At 33.0% G+C, this 21,890-nt stretch overlaps 1 protein-coding gene across 5 annotated transcripts in view; it reads right to left on the bottom strand.

Moving 5' to 3' along the window:
* The window catches only part of LOC146993359 (CUGBP Elav-like family member 2), a 1,246,960-nt gene that overhangs the window by 255,439 nt on the left and 969,631 nt on the right, over nt 1–21,890 (bottom strand). The gene's annotated exons all lie outside the window — the stretch shown is intronic.

The following is a 21,890-nucleotide window of genomic DNA, read 5'->3' as shown; positions in this document are numbered from 1 at the left end:
AAATGAAAATAACTGTTAGTACAATTAAACAGAACCCTAAACAACCTTTTCAAGCGTTTCATGCATTTATTTAGTATTAATGAATTTTTTTTTGCTTTATTTATTTACAGCTTTACATTTGCTTATTATATATTTTCACTTTTATGCTTAACAAATGGGATAAAAACCGATACCCCGGGTTTTTATTCCTTTGTTATATGAACAGTCTGAATAGTTCTACTGACCTTATTTTTCTTTACACTTTAAAGTGTACTGTTTTCCTTCTTTGCTTAGGTCATGTTCTACAAGTACTTCTCCTGATGCAGTTAACTCTTGTATACATTGCAGGAATAAATGAACTTTATAATGCTATTTAAGTTATTCACTAAAATGCTTAGAAGATATTAATACTGTTCAGTGATATTTATCTTTATGTATTAAGGTGCTGCTTCAAAATCAGCAAAAACAGAACTTATAATTTACGAAAATTATTAATTATAAAGCAAGAGGTTTTAAACTGCTATAAACATTTTAGTGACTTCATTCAGGAAAGCGAAATTTCAAAACATTTAACTTGATACTATGCATATGATAACAGAATTGAAAATGAATACAATCGAAAATGTCTCGAAAGAAAAAAAGACGCCAATTATCCTTTTTCTTTTTCTTTCCTTCCTTCTTTTTCCCCCTGAAACTAAACTTTCGAAAAATAAACAAGCAGACATGCTAATGCATTTTAATAGCCTCATATGTAATAAAAGTTATTTTATTAAAAAGAAATGGTATAAGTTAAAGCATATTTTTATACATACGTTCATGTGCATCAAAACTGAAATAACAAATTGAGCTTTAGTACAGGTCTAGATTACTCACGTATGGAAATGACACGGAGATACTGGGAGTTATACCTGTGTGGGATATTTTTTAGTTTAAAATGAGTCATAATTATATTACGTCTAATTATATTACGCACAAAATTCCTATTTATCTAACCCATTCAAACATCATCAGAGAGCCCGGGGTGTATTAATGTTTGGTAGCGTTAACATCCCGACTACTAATCCTGGACATTAAATAAAAAAATCATATAAGTTTCAAAATAAAAATGTCTTCAAATTATTAAAACTTTGAAACACACCAATATTTTGCATATTAATTTTCTACTAAATTATGCTTCAAGGGGGGAGGGAGAGAATTTAGGTTAGGTTAGGTTATTTAATTACGGCAAAGCCTCGAGGGCTATCTGCCTAAGGGGAGGGATGCCTTCGTGGAGGACGTTCTAAGAGAAACTGGCTCGTATACACGTTACACATGGGGAAAAACCACGAAAACACCCATGCAGCCAGTCCGTTCGCGGGATTCGAACCTCGAACCGAACTACCAGTGGGGAGAAAATTTAGAAACAGCCTGCAGTGATAGATTTTGAGTCTCTGAAACTGATATGTATTTTCTAAACGCTCTTTATCCAATATATAACGTACTAAATAAATTATATTACTTCCTGTCACTTTAAAAATAATCAGATATATTTTACAGATATATGATTTTGAATATTTATTAGTATTCTAAAAAAACACTAATTCGATAATAAAAGACTAGTGTCAGACACTGACATTTCATACTTAACATACCTACATCTTAAATAAACGAATCTAGCTTGCATCTTGTTGTGACCTTCAGTATTACAATAACCTACTTTAAGCAAGACGGAGAAAGTGAATTACTCGGCAAGAAATGAATGAGTCGATAAGACAAAAGAAGTTTGCGTAAACAGAGCGTAGATTTTTGTTCGGAAATGCAAGACGGAGGCAGTAAAAGAGGGAAAAGAAATCGTCTTTTCCGAAGTCAAACTGCCTACGCTATTTTTCTTTCCTTTTTCGAAGCTATTTCTCATCGAAAGTAGTCCTTTTCCTCCGAGGTTCTGTTCTCCACATCTTCCAGTCTGAAACTGATGTTAATACTGACTCACGTTATACGTCTATTTTCCTGAGGGAGAGCTCTGAAGATACCATGCGACTAGAGAAGAAGTATCAGCAATAAATAGTCGGGCCTGTAGGAAAGAATTGTATGATCTAACTTCTCTAGAGTTTCCCTATTGCTTCTGGGCAGTATGGTGGGAGCAATGGCTAGCCGCTGTCAACAATGGTAAATTCCAAGGCAGACTTTTCTTCCACATTTTAGAAGATATTGAGAGAACAATAACTCATTTTAGTCTGTGTTTAGAGTTTAACTAAGTCGGGCGTTTTCATTTATAGCAAAAGAATTCCTATTTCGCTTTCTTAAGTTTATTTTTATAAACAATACACGTTACTTATCATGTAATTTTCTTAGACAGTATCTGTTTTTTAATTATTTACTTTTTAACTTTTTTATCTATTTTTTATCTTCGGTAAAGTATTTATTTTTATATACTGCTTTTCCATTTCGAATAAAAATGTAATAATAGAAATCAAATAAATGTCTACAAGCACAAATTTAATTTACTCTCTCTTTCACTTGTTTAAACTGTAATATACACAGAGAAAAAATTAATTAAATGTTATACATAAAAATTATTTTGCAAGTGTTTTAGGTATATAAAAACCTATACATAAAAAACTTCATTAAACTAAAAGGATGTTTAATTTTAATTTTTTAAGAGTCAGACTTACGTTACGAAGAACCAGTTGTGTACCACTCACAAAAGGGGCAGCATTCTCAGTTTCGATAGCCGTAACGAAAAGTTGTTGCCGTTGTGGTCGCGTCTAATACGGAATAATTTCCGTTTAATTTTAGAAAAACGTGATAAACTACAAAGATGGTATATATTTATCTTCAAAGACTCTATGGTATAATAAATAATATGAAAATAAATAATTGACATGCGAGATTTAGTCTGTACTTCCTTCTGCAAATCTTGCTACATAGGGATTCATTTGTAAATTTTTGAGTTGTTTTCCTTTTATTGTCAGGACACTTGTCAAACATATGGCCTAATTTATCAGATTCATACTTTGGGGGGGGCTAGAAAATTCCCTTTTTCATTTTGCAATGTGAATTTCCCTTGCTGGCGATTTGATTTATATGGATTTTTGATATCAAAACCAATATGATTACCACTGTTTGAGATGCAGTCACGCTAAGCACGTATAGATTGTTAGTCTAAGGAAGAAATACCCTTCGTAGGTGCTAGTATTTAATTACTGGAAAGCACTAGAGGGGTATCTCTCTAAGTGGAGGGATACCTTCGCAGAGAACTTTCTAAGGGAAACTTGTACACGTTACACATGGGAAAAACCACGAAAACGCCCATGTAGAAATGCACTTTTTATAAATTGGCTCTTATTCAGGTTTTACTCAGAAAAACACATGCGATCAGCCATTCGAACCTAGACTAAACTACCAATGCTCAGTGGTCTCACTGCCTCAACTGCTGATGGTCAGTATACAAAATTAAGTTTAGTATTTCTTGTTTCCTGTGTAAGAAGTTTTTGAACTTTTTATGGAAAGTTTTTCATCCATATTTTTCTTCAATGCACTTTCAATTCCCGCAACATCTTCAGATGAAGTTTAACCACTGTTTAGTTAGTGGTACTTCCTCATTTTAAAACTGATATGGGAATTACGTATTATTCAGATACTTTTGATGAAAGAATAACTAAATACTGAATTTAATACTAATAAACTTACTTTTATAATCGCTTTCCATCGACACAGACTTTTTATAAATTATTATGATTTAATCCACTATATGACGTGAATGCTTATTTATGAGTTTAGAACGAAGTTGGGACACATGAACAGCTATCTGAAAAAGGCGAATACTATGTAAGTTATTTTCACTTAATGATTTACAATGGTTTATGGTAATGTTGCATTTTTGCAATAGTTTATAAATTAGTAAAAAGTCTCGATAAGTGAATCAACAGACCATATTCCCGCACTCTGTCTTATAATAAACGATCGAAAAAGTCTATCATCAAGTTACTTTTGCTGTTGCGTATGTGATGCTACATGTAAAAAGATTTTAAATTATGGTTTTTAAAAGAGCTTAAATTGAAAGATTTAAAAATATATTATAAGGTATTTTCTCTAGTCCTCCATCATGTCTTCGTTGTGTAATGGTAGCACACTCGGCGCGTATTCAAGAGGTCTAGGTCCGAGTTCTTGCAAGAGCACTGCACTTTCATGTACTCCTGCTTCAAAATAACTCCAGAACATAGAAAATATTCCTATTGTTTATTATACTCTGAGAGGTTTTTCAACAAACATTGATTTGAAATTTATCGGTCTGTGCAAAGTACCAATAAAGAGTAACATCAAAAACTGTGGACTTTGTTTATTATTAAATGGCGCGATTCACATAATCAGCAGGAAATGGATTAATACTCATCTTGGTACCTTTTTTTGTTGCACATACAGTTAACGATGTAATAACGTATTTACCAGCCAATACTTTGACATGAATACCACCATGGAACAGTGATTTAACTAATTCGAAAGTAAATACAAATAAAATCTTCCTTAATTTTCATAGGAAACGAAACGAATATTTTATATAGGTTTTCATATATATAGCTTCTTTTAAGTCAATAAAGTAAGAAACTGATTAGTAAAAATATCAGAAAAAGTTAAATGCAGTAAATGGAATGATTAGTGGTTTCAGACATATACGTTTCTGCCTACCAACGGATTTAAATCATTAAGCGAAAACATTAAAACAATAAAACACAGAGAAAATATTAGCTGAACATAGAAGAAGGTGATACACTGATAGAGTTTCTTTAAAATTTATTCAATTTATAATATCATTTTGCATCACGTTTTATTTCACTTTTATATCAAAATTTAAGTATGCTCTCCACCTGATTCAGTTTTTAAGTGCTGATCCTATTTTAAAGTTGACAGTAGATCTTGGTAGTACATTCCAATTACGGGCACAGAAATATATTCCTGAGTAGTAAGGACACTGCTTCGGCCTGGCAATGAACTCTATTGGTATCGTCTCGTCAAAACTGCTCGACGTGCGCTCAACAGACCGGTGGTAAGAAAGTGAAAATATTTTATACACACCCCCCTTTTAAAGGGCGACAGGGAATTAGGGGACCAATTGCCAAATCTTGGTGATTACGAATTATCATCCGCCACCATATAGTTCGGACCCACTGTAGAGTCATTAGGTTAGTTTGAAGAAGGAGGCTTAAGAAATGTACAATGCCCTCGCCATGACTCGAACCTGGACCTCTCGAATACGCGCCAAGTGTGCTACCGTTACAGCACGAAGGCATGGGGAAAGGAGGAATAAGCTCTTCAAGCAATACAGAACTCCACTTAATTTTTAAACCCTTTTCACGAAAATCTTAAACAATTTCATATTCTTTTTTAATTCGCTTTCTGATAGCGTAGCTAAAATATCTGAACTAGTTTCCTCAAAACGGCCTTCTTTCGAAATAAAAACATTTAATTGAGTTTCAGGCGTACAAATAACTGCATCATGTTTTCAATAATCGATTTTTCTAATCTACTGTAAGCTTTAGAAAGCAGAAAGCTGAGCTATATGACCCTCTGAACGACATTCCATCTCTAAATACAAAAAGTAATTAGGCTTACCTTCGCAGTTCTTTTAGATTTTAAATTATTCACACGGTCCCGCCCAGGGTACAATTAAAGATTATTTTAACACAACATTCGTAAAATTCGGGCACATAAACAGTTAATGAATATAATACAAAAACAAAACTTAATTTTTACAGCAGAAGGAATTCCAATGTTTTAACTTTTAAATATAAAACATAAAAGTAATGTTACACGCTTTACCACTCACAAACTCTGTAAAAAACCGCTAAGAAAAGAAAATCATTAAGACCTGGAGTTAGCTAAAACTTTAGATGTGACATAACTGATGCGCATTTTGATACCGCAGCTGCAATTAGAAATTTTTGAAGTTAGTCCAGAATTCTAACATTAAATATTACAAATCGTTTAGATGCTTTAAAGTGCCAAAATTTTTAACAAAGTTTTAACACAGAATTTTAACAAAGGCTTTGTTCATAATTTAATGTTTTCAATTGTTATTAAGTGACGCGATAAGAAAATAAAGAATTTTTCAATGACGATCAAATTTTCAGTATAACGGATATTGTTATATTACTAACTTCACTCTGACTTTTATTGCTTAGGAGTCTATTTTTAACATCAGTACACGTAATTTCTTCAAAATTACTGTAACAAGTTTTAAGTCAGCTTTCTTTGTTATATTTTCAGGGTTCATAATAGGAAACGAGAAACACAAATTTCAGCGAATAAATATTCTAAAGCGAAATCCTAATAATTCTACTAGTCGAAGCTCTCCTGATAATATGTTATTAAAACACACTGAAGGATAATAATAATAATAATCCGTTAAGAAATATGCCAAAATAGAATTCTCTTGGAGGCTGAAACACCTCGAAAGCGCTTTGCCTGGTTGGCGGATGGGAGAATGGCTCCATTGGATTCCTTTGGGTGGTAGAAAGGAAATAAAACATTTTCTGTGGACCAATAAGCAGGAGTTCAATCCCTTTGAGGCTCTCGCAATCATTGCAACATCACAAGATCCTACCGGTCTTGTGATGTTGCAATACCTGTGACCAAATAGCGTTACGCTCCGACGATATTTTTGAATGCTCTGCAATTATAAGATCCCTGATTCTTCTTGGAGAATATCCTTTTGATCCTGAGTGGCTTTATTTTGGGAACATTACTGAACTAGCTGGCTGCATTTTGCCTACACATGGTCCTTTGTGATCAATTTTGGGTTCCCATGGTCACGACACCACCACTACTTCCCAAACAGGAATTTTTAACAGTTTTCGAAACGAAACTTTTATTTCAGCATTTTGATATGTAGCATTTTGGTATAATTACATATTTTATTCCCATCCAATTTAGTACTAAGGAACTTATAAAACTACTTTTAATGCAACACGCCGGTAATCTCAGTTGAATAAATCTTTTGTCCTGATGAATGTTAACGATCATAGGTACACTCTGCATAAAAAAGGGAGGGATCAGTTCTACTGGGCTGATTGACGAAATTTAATTTCTGTCTTTCATATCTCGAAAGCGCGACTTAGGATGCATATTATATTTATATATAACACTGTTTTAACATAGGTATTTTGACAGAAAATTGGAGTTTTTCTGAAATTACCTACTGACATTTTTCCATATTTCGATTCTACCACTCAAATTATATATAACTATTAAATCTTGTAAAATTTTGTGAGAATCTTGCCGAGAAATTTTAAGATTTATTTTGGCACCCTTTTTCAGTTTGAGCCAAGAATTATTCGTTTGACGCAATTCTTAATTTATAACAATCTATTTTTCTTTCACTTTTTTAAGCTGTACACGAGCGGGAAAAAAAGTACGTCGTTCATATTTTCAAATAATTTCACAAATTGCGTAAAATTAATATCCTATAGTATCCTAAGATTATAATAAAGCAAAAGAAGTCATAACTAAGGGCAGCAATTGATAAGTCATATAGTATTTATTCAAAGAAAGCTGCTTAGCGTTAAATTTGAATCATACCGAATAAAGTTATCTGTGATCGAGGCATTTCGGCAGCAGTAATTTATTATGCTAGTTTTATGGTAGAGTGCAATGCCAGTGTGAAATGATTAAGCAATAAAACCTAAAGATGCAAATTAACATATTAAGACATATTTCAAATAATAAAATTAAATCAGATGTATTAAGGCAATCGAGCTTCCGAAGGAAATTCTGTAATAAAAATTTGTCACTTCTAAAAGTACTGTTTAAGCTATTACGTTTCATTAGAATCAGATATTTTCAGATTAGCCAGTCTCCACTCATACAAACATTGTTTAAACTAAGAATTAATCGCAATTTTCGACGAGATAAGGTTCTGACACTCAAATTATGCATCCTCGTTGTTAAAAAAAAAGTGAAAGATATTCTAACAAGTTTCCCAACTCCTTGTCATCAGGATATGACTAATGAAGTGAAATCTGTTTGCCTAAAGAAAGGAAGATCCCGACCACCCAATTGAGCCCTCATCAGCAAGTATAAATGGACGGGGGCCTGATGCAAAACCACACCAGATTACTAATTATACTAATTCCAGCCAATTACCGTAGGCTATTAGTGGTGGACACTGTTATTTTACGCGGAACGTCTTTTCTATCCTCCGCCTCTAAACTCTGTAATCAAAGTAGTAATTTTCGCCCAAGTGTGATTAAGTATCATCGAGGAGACAGCTATTATCGAAGCATAAGAAGAAAATTCAGGTTTTCAGGCTGTTTGTGTATAGTACGATGAGGAATAAAGTTAGGCAGCTTCAGAGATTTTTACCTAAATTTATAGTCAACATCAAAAAACCACCTTACCTTATATAACAGATTTGCTTTCCACTCAGAAAATGGAAAATAATGTTAGACGAATTATGCGTCCGCACTATATTTGCGTAAGTAAATAAAGCATATAATTTTGATATCACAGGTGACTTTTCTGAAATATTTTTGTAATATTTACTGCAATTTATAAAGGCTGGAGATATTTTCCAATGTGTTATGCAACAGTACTGTGCAAGGATTTAATGTGCCATTCTCATTATTTCTACATCATTAGTATTTTATTAATTGTTCACAAAGATACTTTATTCTTCTAGAAGTCTTTAACTTAATTACGTAACATGGAAATATGTTGTTCGATTATACTTTTTTATTGTGACATCTCTTTCTGACATTAGTTTTATTTTTGATTTATAAACAAATATATAAATAATTGCAATCATAATATACTTGCGTCGTTGAGTGCAACTCCGATTTTACGTGTTTAACATCTTTGATAACAAATCTTCTAAGCCTTTTTCTAATCCGCTTACCTAACTATATAATTATTATTATTGCTGTAGTATTTATATAAAAACTGGATTATGAAGCATAAAACGATGTATGCTTTAATACGCTTCATACATTTTTTTAATTTTAATTAATAATGCAATTAATAATGTTTGAATATAAAAAATTAATTTTTTGTGAGTTCTTCAGATTGCGTGATAAAGCACGAGATTATTATAAGCTTTTATAAATTTAATTGATAGGGAGGCTTAGGAATTTTTTCGAGCCTTGATTTTCAGACTTGTTATTTTATTTTATTTATTTTTTTTTAATTAATAATGGAAGGTTTAAATCTTCGTTCTCTTATACGTTCCTTGAGGAATTACTGTTTGCAAAGTAATTCAAGTTTCAAGCTTTGGAACGTTAAAAAAATTTCTGTTCCGTTTTGTCTTATTTTTATTTTTAAGGACATTGCAAAATCAGCTGAAACCTTTAAACGATTGACAGGTCGAAAGAAAGCGATTAACATCAGGCTTTTGGAAAGAAGACAGAATTAGAGTCCTGGAGAAAGCTAAACATCTGCTTTCCTTTAGAAAGAAAATAAATATCACATGCTAAATAATATTTTGCCTTTTGCTTCACATATATGTATCAGTGGTCACTGATGTAGTATGGAAACAATTTACCTTACGAGTTTATTTAATGCACAGAAAATTTCGTACCAGTTCAATTGTTATTCTATTCAGTTTTTATTCTTTTTTAAATTTAATTAATTAAACTGAACAGTACATGAGAACCTCATCGAATATCCATAAAAAAATGATAAAAGGTTAGTAGTTAAAAGTCGAATAATAGCAAATCAGATAAAATTTAAGAAATGAATCCTCTTTTAGTCCTTAAACTTTTCATTTCGCAATAACGGAATGCAAAACGATAGATAGCTAAAAACAATTATTTACAAAAATTTAACAATAAATAAATAATTAAATATATTTATCATTTTACTTTATATTTCATATTAACAATTGCAGGATGTTGATTTGTAATTCTTCCAATAAAAATGGATCAGTTATTAGAAACATAAATCTAATATTTTATAACGAGATTATTTTTCAAACGTACGTATGACGTATAACTTTTACATATATATGTAGTGCCGATCGCTTGGAGCTGTGAAGAAATCCAGATGCCGTGACGTCATTCTCTCTGCTACATGGACCTTATAAGAAATAGACCAACCCAAATGGGTTTTCTTCCTTGTCTGACGCGTTCCCGGCTTTTAAATTTAACAGTGGTTGCCTATTGCAGCGTGTGTAATTGTCAAGAAAAAGCTGGTTGTAGCGCCTTATTTCACAAATTAGAATTTCTCCATATTTTTATTTTTGAAACTGAGATTCATTTTTAAAAATTTAGCATATTTATCAAGCATAATTAGCGTTCCAAATAATTATACAGCTATTGCATGCTTTTAGGGCTGAATATTTTTTTAGCTTTTCCTATGCTATAGGGAAATTTGTAACTTCTTCTTTTAGAAAATAATACTTTAAGTCTGAACTAATAGAAAATTTCAAACAAAGAATTTTCTCTTATAATTTTTATGCGTTTTATTGCTATAAATAAGTAAGAAATACAACAATATTTAAAAACGAATTTTTGAAAGTTTTGTTTAAAAATCTAAATTGTGCTGCTTTTTTAAAATTATAGATGAGTATTATAGCACAATTTCTATAAAGGAATTTTATTTCAATTATACTTCATAATACATCATAGTGATAAACACTTTTGACTCCATAATATTTATGCATTTAATTCTAATATAAAAATTGTATTTAACCGTAATACGAGGGCCATCCAGGAAGTAGATTACGTTTCCGTCTGTGTCCGCTAGGGGCGGGGCTAGCGCGGCCATCTTGGGGTCAGAGCGTTGCGCAGCTCAGTCTGCATCTAGCCGTGCTAGTGAGAGGTTCGTGCTGTGCTCCGTTCAGATACTGTGACGGTTTGAAATGTCTGCGTTAATTGAAAATCCCGCGAGGTGCGCTCAGTAATAAGGTTTCTGACTGCAAAAAACTGTAAACCGATAGAAATCTATCGGCAGCTTCGTGAAGTGTATGGGGACAACATTATCACTGAAGGTGGAGTGCGTCAGTGGGTCATAAGATTTCAAAATGGCCGAACCAATGTTCACGACGAAGATCGAAGTGGGAGACCCAGCATAGTGACCGCCGAACTTCTCGAAAAAGTCGATGCTAAAGTCCGTGAAAATCGAAATTTCACAATAACGGAACTTTCTTTGAGTTTTCCACAAATTTCGCGAAGTTTGTTGCACGAAATCATCAGCGAAAAGCTTGGTTACCACAAGTTTTGTGCAAGATGGATTCCAAAAATCTTGACAGAGGACCACAAAAATCAGCGAATGGCTGCAGCGTTGAACTTTTTGGACGCTTACCATAAGGATGGTGACTCTTTACTCGATCGCATCGTTACTGGTGACGAAACATGGGTGAAACATGTGAACTGTGAAACGAAATTGCAATCAATGCAGTGGGGGCACACAAGTTCTCCCCAAAAACCCAAGAAATGCATGCAAACAATGTCGGCAAGGAAGATGATGGCGACTGTTTTTTGGGACAGAAAAGGTGTAATTTTGGTGGACTTCCTGGAAAGAGGCACTACAATAAACTCTCAAAGGTATTGCCAAACTCTCCAAAAACTCAGAAGAGCAATTCAAAACAAGCGCAGAGGAATGTTGAGCTCTAAGATCTTGTTGATTCACGACAACGCCCGGCCCCACACGGCAAATGTCACTCGTAAAGTTCTTGAATCTTTTAAGTGGGAGTTGTTTCCTCATCCGCCGTACAGTCCCGACCTGGCACCGAGCGACTTCCACCTATTCCCAGCAATGAAGAAGTGGCTGGCTATGCAGCGTTTTGATGACGACGCACAGCTGCAAGAAGAGGTAACGAAGTGGTTGAAGGCGCAGGCGGCCGAATTTTTCGACGAAGGAATTTCCAAGCTCGTACATCGCTACGATAAATGCCTTAATTTGTATGGTGACTATGTAGAAAAGTAGTATTTGAGTGTGGCTTTCATCTGTATATAATAAAATTTGTTTCCTATACTTTGTTTATTTTTTTATTCCAAAACGTAATCTACTTTCTGGATAGCCCTCATAATTAATTTTGCTTGTATTTTATAGTGATTATTTTTTAAATTTACTTTTAGTTCTGCATAATGTTTTTTTTTATTTACTGTTAATTTAATTTATTAGCTCGAAGCAGCATTTTGCGCTGTTTTACTATAAATGTCCGTATCTCCTTGCAAATTGTTGTTACCAAATATTACCGCCCTATATTATATTTAAAGAAATTAAATAATGAAGAATCTGCATGAATACATATATGTTTCTCGCACTGTGACAAAAACGACGGTATCTAGAACCATCAAATTTTGAATAATGTAATCCTGCACCTGAACAGGGGCATCTGGACGTCCAAATTTGGAATTTGTTTTAATCTATTTCATATTTTGTAAAACTTTAACGAATTTTTGATTAACAAGTAACTCCAGTGAGTTATTAAATTTGTTCTGTCAATAAAAGAGAACTTGAATTTTAAAGATCTTACGTTTTGTCGAATGACAGCATTCTGAGAAATTGCTGTATGCGAGGGCTTATGAAAGTTGAATTAAAATATTGTAATTCGCGCACAGACGGTACTTCCCGAAAGCTGATTCTAGATTACTCACACGCACTTCGTCCATGAATTTCAGAGACAGTGTTTGAAAATGTTATTTCTCGAGGACAATATTTTATATCATAAGTAAAAATAATGCACCTTCCTAAGATGTAATAATCTGCGAGTACTAATAAATTTAATAGTAATTACATTGTAATTCTATTTAATGTACATATAGAGTATAATTACAACTGCGACTGTAATTTTATTGTAGTCGTAATTATAAATCATGCAATTACAATTATCTTGTAAATGAATTACCTGCAGTTACTATTATGTTGTAAACGTACAATTTATATTACAATTAAATTGTGAGGTGTATATTATTTTAACTAATAATTATTTTAATCTGTTAGCCTTTTATGTATTTCTTGTTTCTTTGGCCTTTCCTTGTTAGGATGTAAATAAGTTAAGGTGAAAGAGAATGTATTTAAACTGAAGTAGCGGAAAGGTTAGCCAGAGCGTGTTTCGCTCGTGCTTCGAGCGTGTTTAAGTGTGCACGTTGTTGTCTCTACCATCTGTTTGAATACTGAGCATCGGCTTCTCAATTTAATATTACGCCGGTGTAGGTTTCTGAGTCAACCTAATAGTTTAAATTAATTTGTGTAGTCTTCAACGTCTAGCTTATTTTTTAATTTAGTTAATCATTACCTTTAGTTTTATTGCCACAAGTGGAATGTGTAATTGTAAGCACAAAGACTACGCCGCCTGTAACTGAGTTTTCAATAAAGGTTCTTTTGCGCCTTTTCCCTGTATTATTCATCTTTTAGTCTTAGCAATAAGTCTCTCGTAGCAATGTATGCTAACCAAGACGACTAGACATAACAACATAATTAATAGTAATTGCAATTACATTGTAACTGAATCAACTGTACTACAATGTAATTGTAATTATAATTGATTTATAATACAATTACATTGGAATTAAAGAAGTTGTAATTTCTATAGGATTTCAAGTTACAATTACAGGATTTCAAGTTACAATATTCTATAGGATTTCAAGTTACAATTACAGTGTAATTGATCTAGTCGGAATTGTAACTACATTGTATTTAAAAATATACATACTTGCAATTACATTAGAGTTGAACAACTTATATCTGCATATAGTAACTTATATCTGCATTGTAGTTCAATTATTAATCAATTACATTGTAAGTGAATTATGCCTAACCGTGTTCTATTAGCATATCCGAGATAGATTCAATGGTGCAAGATCAGGGAATCGTATAGGATATGGAAGATGTTCAGGCTCACTTTCATGTTATTAAAACAACTCAATCACCAGTTTTTGGTACATTGCTTTAATGTCTATTTGATTGGTACATTGCAATACTGATCACTGATATCTTCTATGGAATACAGTATTTGAACGAACGGGTAAATTTACAACTTATTTTGAAGAAATAGTGGTGGTGTTAGCTGATTACACAATACTGCGAGTCAAGCCGTAACCAAGTCGACCTCCTTGGCTAACTGTGAACATGAAATAGCTCGGATCACACGCAGTAAAGCATCAACATATTTTGTTTTTCATTAATTGAACTCCAATATGTTTCTTATTTATGTCTTGTAATTCTCATTGTTCAAGTCAATACCCCTGATATCGATAAAATTTGGAACGTAACACTCTACTGTTATTGTAAAAATTCAAAACCAATTCAAGGTTTCAAACCTCAAGTGCATAGGTTAGCTTGCGTTGTAATAAATTTGTGGTGACAAATGTTTCATTTTCATTGCCATGACCTCGCACCTAATAAAGCAAATAAACTAAAACAGATTTAAATAATTAAAAATAGTTACCTATACGTACTATGACATTTCAAATAGTTTGTAGGCGTAAATACAAAATAATAAAAAGGCCAGATAATTTTTGTAAGGCGAAATATTACACCTACGTGCTTATGATTTGAGAAAAAAAACACAATTATACAAATTTGAAATTCTACTTGAAATTACATTTAAAATTTTGCTGAAATGTAAATGAATAGAAATTATGCAAATATTCCGTTTCTTCTCTTAAATAACGCCTTTTGTTCTCGCCAATGACTTTATTGCTCGTTTCTTTTTTCAAATAATATTAAAAATTATAGATGCTTACAATCTAAATAGCTGATACAGAATTTTAATGCTATTATTAGGTTTAATGTTCAGTTCAGACAATGCAGCACAAGTTGGAGACTCGGAAAAAATTTTTTACCCAAGCAACAAACTTTTCGTATTGATTATATTAATGGTGAAAGTTAATAAAATAACTAATCTCCATAAAAATCTACGTTAATTTTGAAACTAAGGGAAAAAATTCTTTGTGAAACCCGCCGTACAGAGCAAATGTCATTCTAATAGCCTCGATGGCATTGAAACGTATCAAAATATCATCAAGAAACATTTATTGTTTGTAAATTGATCGCCGTGTTGTACAGGTAATTGATTGCTGTGTTATACAATATAATGGCAGAAAAATGAAAGCTCTTATGTCCAACATAGTTTTGGGCAACGCTTGTGGCCGAGTGGTGAGACCGCTGAATATTGGGAGTTCAACCTGAGCTCGACTACAGGTAAACGGGAATGACTGCAAGATTGATTTTCGTAATTTTCCCCATATTTTACGAGCATACAAGCCAATTTTCCTGGGAAAGTCCTTCACGAAAGCATCCATACCCTTAGGCTCTCATGTGTTTTGCAGTATTTAAGGAACCTAACATAACCTATGGCTAAGACTTTAAAATAATTCTAAGAAAATAGCTCTGTTTAGAATCCAGACGGTAGTTACATTATTACTTTGCCTTTACTTTCACTTCTACTTTCCTCGGCTTCTACCAGAATTCAACTTATTTAATGTATTTCAGAACAGAGTTCTTGAGTTCCACTGAGATATTTTAGCAGCTACCTGTGATCGTCTCGCCATTGCTTCTCCCAGCTACTGTATTATTATTTAGACTTTACTGGCCGAAATTGCATTCGGGAGTTTGAGGACCTGAGTCAAAGCTTGCAGGCACGTTTTACCTCAAAATTTAATATTTTAATTTTCCTTAAAATTTGTTTGGTTTTCTGCAAACTGCGGGGGTTGTTTTCTATTGTTATGAATGTATAACTGCCAAGCTGATGATTAAAAAAATATTTATTTTAAACTTTCTCCTGAGCAAGAATGGTGTTATTTAAAAGTTCAAGACGAGACGATACGTTCTCTATCTTTATAGGCAGAGAAGTTAACATTTAAAGTATTTTGATTGGTATACAGTTGCAACCAGTATAAGCAATTAAAAAAATAGTGAATTAATAACTACTTGCTGTACAGCAGTAAAAGCTGGTGCTTTAAAGAATATATATGCACGCATTTCTTTTATGTGCACGTTTTTGTATTAAATGAAAAACAAAACTTAATAAACAATGTTACGAAATAATAGTTGCACGTAAATAAATTCTCCTCTGTGATAAAAGAAAATAGACGAAATGGGAAAAGTAAAGCAAAGAATGTTATTAATGCAAGTCATTTTCTTCTAAGTCTGTTAATATTAGTTCTGAGACAGACCGAGGGAAGACTTTTTGGGAACATTACTGCCCATTCTTGTCTCATGGCAAATTACAACTTCCCATAATGTGCAGGAGAAACGAATGTGCCCAGTATACCATTCCCGTGAAACAATCCAGACTAGCTCTTTACGATTTAGATGCAAGGATCTTCCTTTCCAGCCCTTACATTCCATGCCCATCTTCCAGGTTTGTAGCCTACAGCAAGCTTTGTGTGAATCAGCATTATTCCCCGTTAAGAGAGAGTCAATATCCAGAACTGCTCTAACTGCTTGAACACATGGTTCGAATAATTCTCTTCTTGATAAAATACAGTTCCTTCGAATTCTTTGGTAAGGACAAGAAGATCTAAGCAATGATATTCTTTTCAATGCATTTTCTGAACAGTCTAAATAAAATTAAGATAATTTTGCGAACGATTATCAGTACTTGCTTACAAGAGCTGAAGTGTGTTAAGGCCTTTAATTATACTCCTAACTTTTGCAAAATATTATGTCTCAAATCTTGAATTTGACTAACGCAATTACTAAGGATGTTTATGATTATAGATAGCAAAATACCGTCATACATCCATAATATTCTTATATAGTCTACGGGGAAGCTAAATACAGGAAAATTAGAGTGCTATGTTTGTAAAAAGAAAGAGTTAATTAAAATCTGACATCACTCATCTCTTTCTAATCATATAAAATAGCCACAACGCATAAAGTAATATCATTATCTTAAATGTATATTATTTCCAATATCAATATTTTATATAACAAGAGAGAATGGCGTATCTGTGATATAACTGCCTGGACGCAGGTGGGTGCAATAGACGAAATGTACCATTCATTATAAGTACTTACGTTTTATTCAATAATTTCGTCAATTGTGATCTAACTACGCTCGATCACTAGCGCAACCGTACGCTTCTTGTGTTGCTACTTGAGAGCAGCTGAGTCACAGCAGACGAAAGTTACCACTGTGTAAAAGATTAAATTATTTTTCTGGATACAGCATTTTATGAGCTCATCTTTTCTGTCCAGGATGCGATGATAACCCATATGATAATGTTTAAAATCAACAAACTAGTTCCTGATGAGCGTAATAAAATTCTAAGACTTCACGCTGAATTAGAATAAAGAATAATTCACATTTATTCAACAAAAACTTTTAAAATATAAAAATTTACTACCGCTGTAGTTTAATCAATACTAGGCCAGATGCATCGGTTTGTTTGGGATAAGAAGTTAAAAACAAAACAGTCTGAATAATTGTACTGAACCGCAAAGACTAACATCTATAAATTAGAAACTCAGGAAGCGAATGAAGCATAGAATCTTTACACATCCCGACTCAGGCAGAGAGAAGTGAATCCCTATTAAAATTAATTTACCAATCTGAGAAAGAAATCGCGTTTTATGGCCCGAGAGAAGGCAATATTGTTTTCCATCCCGATATAGAGTGCGCAATAAATCCGTGCATGCCTGCGTTTTATGGCGGCTTGCACAATTAGGCTTGGAAAAGAAAATTCGGGAATCTAATCGACTTTTGAGAGCCCTGGTAAAAGCGACATTGCTTTAAACTTTTCTGGATTTTCTCAAAACTCGATGGCTGGTTTGGTGTTTAGAGAAATGAAATTATGCTTCGTGGTTACCATAGCTCATCTAAAGTATCAAAAAGGTAACTGTTCATATAGCTGTTTATTCTTATTTATTATATCAACTAAAATTTGCAATTTCATATATGTATAACGTATCTAAAGCATATAAAATTCATATTTTGTTCTTGGCCTTTTTAGATCAATAAGAAGTTAAAACTTTTATATGTATACCTTAAAAATATTTTAATTGGTTTACTTGCAATATTTATTAGAAGCACTAGCAACGGAAAACTGTTCAGGTTATCCTAATTCTCCAGGTAATTTTCTGCAGTTTATAGAAAACTGGGCTACATCACTCAAATGATTACCATCGATACAATTAATTACACTAGCTGAGATTTTGATTACTTCTGGATAAATGTTCTTTCACGATTTTACAGTTCACTTCCTTTGCTGGAAGGAAATATCTCATTCTCCTCAACGTTTTCTTGTCTCGTAAGTGGTTAGCATATCCAGCTGGGAATAGGAAGACATTTGGTTTGAATCCCGCTAGAATATAATTGATTTATCATGCTTTCGTGCTTCGGTAAACTAAGTAATCTACAGTGGTCCCTGAAATAATTTGATAGACTGGAGCTCGTGCATATCCCTAAGTGGAGGAAAAAGTAAAGAATTATCACTTTTCGTATTAGTACATCAAGTTGATATCTGGAAGATCCATGGTTCAGTTCTCGGTGAGAGCACGGTTGAATGTCCTGTTTCTTCGCTTCGACAAACATAAGAATCTGTACACTGTTACTTCAACGATGCTTTCAGTTTTTCCTTTGGAAGCATCTGTAGTAGTATTTGTATTAATTTGTGTTTATCACTTATTTAAAACCCCATTAATTCTAAGATAATATTTATAGTATTTTCTTTCATTAAACGTTAAGGCTTCGTCTGTGGTTGTTAAAGGTATAAAGAAGCAGTAAGGTTCGTACAATCAGAATCTTTGAATCTTTTGAAAGCAGTAATGCATGAGATAATCAGTATACGGTGATTCTTAACAAATCAGATATGAATTTTATTTGTTTGTTGAGTTTTTGATGAATGTTTTAAATTTGAATGTTACAAACATTATGTTAGAATACAAAAATCGGCTGAGAGAGACAGTGTTTTTGAATACATAAATTTATCATTCAGATTTAAGGTTTCCTATTTATAGATTTATGGTTTATGGTTTCCTAAATTATAAGCTGCAGCCTCATCATGAACATTAATGGAAGAAATGTGTTACATACTTAGATATTTATTGAAAGTTAACTTGAATATGGTTTTAGACTTAAACTGCAGGTTGATTATACTATATGGTTTACTATTGATTACTTGCAATGCATGTCCTATACATGTTTTTTGAAGCTGCATAATTGTTTTTATATTAATAGATAAGAGCATAATTTGCTTCTATTCTTAACAGAAACTTATTAATATAAGTAACTGCAATGAATAGCCATAAAAGTTTCATTAAACTTTTGAATTAAATAATCAACAAATTTCCTCTTTTCTTTGACGATGATTTAAGTACTAGATTTATAACTATATGTAATGCGGAGATCAATATGAGAATAAGAAATTTCACATGTTTTTTTCACAGAAGTGTAAATCTAAAGGTCGTGGTCAAACAGTCGATCCATTAAGAGGTTTGAAACGATATGCTTATGATACAACTGAAATAATAAATTCCCCAGCAGATAGTCCTTGAATGATTCAAAAAGCCTAGCCTAACCTAATAACTTCCACAGTAATCTCTCTGCTTATCATTACTAAACTCCTTACTGCACAGTGTCAATCAGAAATCTGCAAAGTGTCTGTCAGTAAAGTGGTTCAATTTCATAAGAAATCATTGACCAATGGTTCACCACTTCCTTTAATATCATTTTTAGCCATACTGAATCAGAAAACACAGAAGAAAACATAAAAATGAAAGAACCATGATGTAATTCAGTTTGCAAGATATAGCAGATAGAACAAGTGCACAGAGCATTCTGAAGCTATTAAGTAAACTATCGGCTATGCTCTCCAGAAACTTTCTACGAAACAAAAATTATATTTCGAACAAAGAAGACATTTAAATATGTGTATCTTATACTTGCCCATAGGCTAACTCACTCCTTCGCGACAAATAATGTCTGTTTCTCAGTTTTCGTAGTTTGTGCTTTTCGTAGATTATGTATAAATATGTAAAATAATGTCACGACTGTTCACGATCTAGAACAGGAAAACAAAGCAACACATAAAAGTTTAACCAGTACAGCCAGCCACCATTCGCCGTGCGTATATTCTTGTACTTCTCTGTGTAATTAGATCGGCATACGTAAAGCAAAAACAAATACAAAGCTAACAAGTTGCTTCCCTATATAATTAAAGAAATCATAAATTTCTTACAAGAAATAGAGCATGGTTTTATATGACCTTCTGTTGCCAAAGTGAAAACAATTTAAAAATCTCACATTTGCATTAACTCAGTGAGAAGATGTTTTGCTCGTAATATTTGTCGACAAGAATAACGCACAGACTATTAGACCCATCGTGACAGTGCTTTCCTTTTTCTCTCCTCGAAACACAATTAACGGTTGAGAAGAATATTTCGCAACTAATTAATTTCGTTTGTGCTTCTATTCGCTGCGAAAACTTTTTGAAATAACTGCACTATTTTGATCAAAAGCTGAGTTTACATTTAACGCTTCCATGTCCTTTAAAAGAATGTTCCGAATTGCTACAAAGAGAAAATTTTGAAACGTTTTGAGTGAGTTAATTGTTTTCAGAATGACTTTAATATGCCTAGTTACGAAACTTGCACGCTGTATTTGGTAATGACTGAGAAATCTAAATATCTAAATTTGTTATAGAACGAATTATTTAGCCGGCAGCACAACAATGGTTCAACAAACGAAATGAAGTTCGAAATTGTTGTAATTCTTACTCTAAATTGAATTCAACAACTCTCTGCTATTGGTTTGGAAATATTTATTGACTCAGATAATAATACTCCGCTTCATCGGCTTATTACTTTCATTCTATGTTATTAATTTGTAGATACCGTTTGCTATTAAAATGGTTGTATTATTTTGTATTACAGTCTTGTTAAAAATGACCTTTCAAGCATCCTCCTACAGCAAACTAATATTGCATTACAAAACCTTAAATTAAAATTGACTGAATAAAGTAAAGTGTATAGGAAACAGCAAAAAACTAAACATTTTTTTTTTCAGTCACGCATAAATATTGGGCCCTTCAGAATATTTTACACAGACTTCATTGAAAGAAAATTCTTTATTGTATGGTAGTACCGAACGTAATTGTAGCTAAAAATAATCATGCATACCGTAGTTGTGTGTATACCATAGTTCCTGCACCTTTACCTGTACTGTTGCTTTAAGTCTTCAAATTATCAGAGTGGAGGCCATTAGCAAACATCCAACTAGCACAACGGTGAGAGGTTGCTTGAGCAACGTCGGTCAGTGTGTCCGCAGGGATTGCTGCATATGTCGCTGTAAGTTTTCGAAAAAAACCCTCCACCGGAAACAATTTCCTGCGCTACACGACGTCCTTCAAGGTTTCTCAAGGCCATTAAGATTTCATCATCAGAAATCATACGTCACATATTACAGTCATAAGAATACCGATATGTGTTACGTAAACCTTAAGGTATTTTCTCCCTTCTTTTTGCATGCTTTGGTGTAACGGTTAGCACACTCGGTGCGTATTCCAGAGGTCCAGGTTTAAGTCCCGGCGAAGGCATTGCTTATTTCTCACATCTTTTGCTTTCAAAATAATCTTATCACTCTACACACTATGCTACATATTATATGGAAAATTCAACCTCGAAACCAATAAGTAACTATTAAAGTGTGTATACATTTTTATAACCGTTCTGTATTAAGCAAATCTAATCTACTTACAGCCGCTAAGGAATAGCACTCGTTATTGAAGGACTCGAAACTTTACGCAGAATTGCTTTTTAAAAATTTATATCATATGTAACTTCAGGGGATAAGCAAATGCTTAGAATAAAACCTGGCATACTACACAAAGAAAGCTATCCATATTGCAATTTTTAATAGCTTCAGTTGAAGCCGCACATATTTCATCTAGCCTGTATTAACACCGAAACTTTCTGTATCGCCCAACTACAACAAAGGGTAATTTATCAGTAAAAACATGTTATCTTGTTCAAAATAAACTTATAGCAGTATC

Source organism: Stegodyphus dumicola, chromosome X1 (genome assembly GCF_044657685.1).
Source record: "Stegodyphus dumicola isolate Sdum_Otavi_A_Nest chromosome X1, ASM4465768v1".
NCBI classification, from domain to species: domain Eukaryota; kingdom Metazoa; phylum Arthropoda; class Arachnida; order Araneae; family Eresidae; genus Stegodyphus; species Stegodyphus dumicola.
The sequence above is the reverse complement of the archived record's forward strand: the minus strand, read 5'-3'. Positions and strand labels throughout refer to the sequence as shown.